Genomic DNA, 5,281 nt, shown 5'->3' on the forward strand with positions numbered 1-5,281 from the left:
GGAGCTCCATCGCAGTCTTTAACACTGGTAGCATGCCGCGACAGCGTGGACGTGAACCGTATGTGCAGTTGACGGACTTTGAGCGAGGGCGTATAGTGGGCATGCGGGAGGCCGGGTGGACGTACCGCCGAATTGCTCAACACGTGGGGCGTGAGGTCTCCACAGTACATCGATGTTGTCGCCAGTGGTCGGCGGAAGGTGCACGTGCCCGTCGACCTGGGACCGGACCGCAGCGACGTACGGATGCACGCCAAGACCGTAGGATCTTACGCAGTGCCGTAGGGGACCGCACCGCCACTTCCCAGCAAATTAGGGACACTGTTGCTCCTGGGGTATCGGCGAGGACCATTCGCAACCGTCTCCATGAAGCTGGGCTACGGTCCCGCACACCGTTAGGCCGTCTTCCGCTCACGCCCCAACATCGTGCAGCCCGCCTCCAGTGGTGTCGCGACAGGCGTGAATGGAGGGACGAATGGAGACGTGTCGTCTTCAGCGATGAGAGTCGCTTCTGCCTTGGTGCCAATGATGGTCGTATGCGTGTTTGGCGCCGTGCAGGTGAGCGCCACAATCAGGACTGCATACGACCGAGGCACACAGGGCCAACACCCGGCATCATGGTGTGGGGAGCGATCTCCTACACTGGCCGTACACCACTGGTGATCGTCGAGGGGACACTGAATAGTGCACGGTACATCCAAACCGTCATCGAACCCATCGTTCTACCATTCCTAGACCGGCAAGGGAACTTGCTGTTCCAACAGGACAATGCACGTCCGCATGTATCCCGTGCCACCCAACGTGCTCTAGAAGGTGTAAGCCAACTACCCTGGCCAGCAAGATCTCCGGATCTGTCCCCCATTGAGCATGTTTGGGACTGGATGAAGCGTCGTCTCACGCGGTCTGCACGTCCAGCACGAACGCTGGTCCAACTGAGGCGCCAGGTGGAAATGGCATGGCAAGCCGTTCCACAGGACTACATCCAGCATCTCTACGATCGTCTCCATGGGAGAATAGCAGCCTGCATTGCTGCGAAAGGTGGATATACACTGTACTAGTGCCGACATTGTGCATTCTCTGTTGCCTGTGTCTATGTGCCTGTGGTTCTGTCAGTGTGATCATGTGATGTATCTGACCCCAGGAATGTGTCACTAAAGTTTCGCCTTCCTGGGACAATGAATTCACGGTGTTCTTATTTCAATTTCCAGGAGTGTATTTCTGTATTCCTGATTTTCCCGGAACATGTTTGTACTTCCTCCTTTCATCAATCAGCTGAAGTATTTCTTCTGTTACCCATGGTTTCTTCGCAGCTACCTTCTTTGTACCTATGTTTTTCTTCCCAACTTCTGTGATGGCCCTTTTTAGAGATGTCCATTCCTGTTCAACTGTACTGCCTACTGCGCTATTCCTTATTGCTGTATCTATAACGTTAGAGAACTTCAAACGTATCTCGTCATTCCTTAGTACTTCCGTATCCCACTTCTTTGCGTATTGTTTCTTCCTGACTAACGTCTTGAACTTCAGCCTACTCTTCATCACTAGTATATTGTGATCCGAGTCTATATCTGCTCCTGTGTACGCCTTACAATCCAGTATCTGATTTCGGAGTCTCTGTCTGACCATGATGTAATCTAATTGAAATCTTTCCGTATCTCCCGACCTTTTCCAAGTATACCTCCTCCTCTTGTGTTTCTTGAACAGGGTATTCGCTATTACTAGCTGAAACTTGTTACAGAACTCAATTAGTCTTTCTCCTCTTTCATTCCTTGTCCCAAGCCCATATTCTCCTGTAATCTTTTCTTCTACTCCTTCCCCCACAACTGCATTCCAGTCGCCCATGACTATTAGATTTTCGTTCCGCTTTACATACTGCATTACCCTTTCAATATCCTCATACACTTTCTCTATCTGTTCATCTTCAGCTTTCGACGTCGGCATGTATACCTGAACTATCGTTGTCGGTGTTGGTCTGCTGTCGATTCTGATTAGATGTAATGAATGAAAAATTCAAGTGTGATGTCAAGTTTTCCTGCGTTCAGTTTTAAGCATATGGTAGATTCTCATATATCTAAATCTTTACATCATATCTCCAGAAATATGTGTCGCATAAGTGATATAGCTTTGTAGGCAGATATTATCTGCGAACAGTGTTGCTAGTAGAGCAGGTAGTAAGGACGTAATAAATTAAATTATCATACTTGATGCTGAATTTTGAATATATGAACAGCGAAAATTTATTGAGTGATAAACGTTTATCGTTCATCATTTTGTGGGGAATGTCATCGAGAAGAAATATTGTAAAGGGTTGAAATTACGCGTTTAGTGTTTTGGAAGTCTATAAAACCATGAAATATAAAGTGTACAGCCATACAAACAGGTTTAGTCCATTACAGTCACTATAACTTCTATACATATATCTTAAGCTTAAATAAACAGCATCTACTCTTGCTAATACCCCAGATCATGTTAACATACGAACAGAAGTAAGTCAACAGTTCATCTGAAGATTTGTTATTAACCTCCTGAAACCATCTGAAGATGAACCTCAAAAGGTTCTAAAGCCGGTTCATGGAATAAAAAATAATTATTAAAAAAGTCAGTGACTGGTTGCAGTTTTGTATAACTTATTTACATTCAATATACAGTCACGGTTCTAAAATATCCGTAATGGATAAGCATAATGTGATTTTTCTTGTCTTTAGTCGGCAGGCTGATGATTAAATCTCCTTTGACCTTTTATTTCTCCCTGTTTCTACTGCTCAATTACAAGAAGCCTCGTTTAGTTCGCTTTTCTTTGTTGTGAACAAATCACAAGAATGGAATAATCCAAAAAACGTACAATATGTTGTGAGTAAGTTTCCTGGTTACTCAGAATCATTTTCTCTTGCTTTGTTACTAATAATTGCTTTCTCGATTTGTAATTCATAGTACCTGACCATTTTGAATATGGTCGTCTGAACCTTCGTGGATGTATCAAGTTGATCCAATAATAAAAAAAATATATGCGGTGACGCTTTTAACTAGTAAACAATTCGTCCTGCCAGGTTCTAATCTCGCGACTGCTTACATTTCGAATAAAAACCACCAGCAATGAATGCAGTTGACTTGCGACATGAAAAGTCACCCTTGTTCTGCCCACGGCTTTGTCAAAGAGGGCGGAGGTTCAGGGCACTCCCTTGCCCCTGGAGAAGGAAACCTCCCATAACAGGCAGAATAATCAGCAATGCTCGGCGGCACAAGGATGCAGAAGGCAATAAATACCTATGAATTAAAGACACACAATGTGTGTATTATTAAAAACGTGTCATGTTGATCTATCCATTGGCAGAAAATTCCGGACTAGTCCCCCATTACAATAATCGGGAAGGGGGTGCCAAGTGGATAGTGACCATGAGAACACGACAGAAAAATCAGCGAGATGGCAACGTTGTATGAGTTCGGAAGAGGAATGTCAGATGTTAGAACGTGATAGGGAAAGAAGACAAGGATTTCTGGTCAGACGAGTATAGGGTAATACAAAAAACAGCAGAAAATGGTATAAAAGGAGTAGGATTCGTTATGAATAGGAAGGTAGGGCAGAGGATGTGTTACTGTGAACAGTTCAGTGATAGCGTTGTTATCATCAGAACTGACAGCATACCAACACCGACAACGATAGTTCAAGTATACATGCCGACATCGGAAGCCGAAGATGAAAAGACAGAGTTAAAAATGTGGACACTGAACGGGGAAATAGTAAATAAAGGGAGATGAAAATCTAATAATCATGCGGTATTGGAATACTGTTGTAGGGGAGGGAGAAATGAGTGGAGACTTGGGAATAGTAGCAATAGAGGAGAAAGAATAATTGAGTTCTGGAGCTAGTATCAGTTATTAATAGTGAATATTCTGTCACAAGAGGTGATAAGCTTGGAAAATACCAGAAGATATGGGAAGATTTCAGGTAGATTACATCGTGGTCAGGCACGTTCTACTAAAGATGCTGCCTACACTACACTTGTCCGTCCTCTTTTGGAATACTTCTGCGTAGTCTGGGATCCCTACCAGATAGGATTAACAGAGTACTTCGAGAAAGTTCAAAGAAGGCAGCACGTTTTGTATTATACCGAAACAGGGGAGAGGGTGTCACGAACATGATGTAGGATTTGGTGCGGACAACATTAAAACAAAAGCATATTTCATTGCTGTGTTATCTTCTCAAGAAATTTCAGTCACCAAATTTATCCTCCTAATGCGAAAATATTTCGTTACGCCGACCTACATAGAGATAAATGATTACCATGATAAAATAATCGAAATCAGAGTTTGCACGGAAAGATATAGGCGTTCGTTTTTTCTGCACGCTGTTGGAGATTGGAGTAATAGGGAATTATTGTGAGGGTGGTTCGAAGTACCCTCTGCGAGGCACTTACTTGTGATTTGCATAGTATCCATGTAGTGTAGGTGTAGATGTAGGCGGACTACCCCATATATTTAAATTCAACGATCTAACAATGTTCAAATAGCCTGTTATCTCGCTGGTTGCCCAAACTGTGCTTGATTATGCCGGTGACGACATTGCGTTCGTGCAATTGTCCGTTTAGTTCCATTCGATGTGGTGACCTGGGTATTTCGACTAACACCGCGGCATATTCAATTGTTCATTGCTGCAAAACGTTTATAGCGAAGCCTTTAATAAAAGCGAAACCACATTTGTGCCTTTTAAAATGTTCATTGTTAAGTGAAACTAACAGTAATTGTACTAGACACTGCAGTGATGGGGGAGGGGGGGGGGGGTATCTCTAACATTAATTACGAGAAAACAGTGAACCACGTAACATGAAAATATGAAATGTCTGGACACTTCTGGTTGCAGACTTTGCAGGGAGGACTCCATTGATGGGTTTTCTGATGTAGCCTTCGGAAGACCTCACGCAGATACGCAATGTCCTGAAGTCCTTGACTTAAGAGCGGCTTTAATCTGCCGAATAGGAATCCTTGCGTAGAAGGTCAACTGCACTGCATCCGGGATTCTCCAGTCTGAATACTGCAGGCAATTACAGTCTGTGGTGCAAACCTGAAAGGAGAGTGAATCCTGCCACATCATGGTGGCACTGTGTTTATGATACTACTACTTTCATTATTTTTTGTGCACAGAAGTGTTTTATTGCCTTAATTGTTCTCACGTGGTGAATTAAATTAATTAGAGTTTTTGGTTAAACGGTTGTATATTGATTTTATGTGTCCTTCGCTATAAAAACTAGACCACGTTATGCCATTGTTCCGTACCATCGTGACAAATATT

This window comes from Schistocerca cancellata, chromosome 9 (assembly GCF_023864275.1).
Source record: "Schistocerca cancellata isolate TAMUIC-IGC-003103 chromosome 9, iqSchCanc2.1, whole genome shotgun sequence".
Taxonomy (NCBI): Eukaryota; Metazoa; Arthropoda; class Insecta; order Orthoptera; family Acrididae; genus Schistocerca; species Schistocerca cancellata.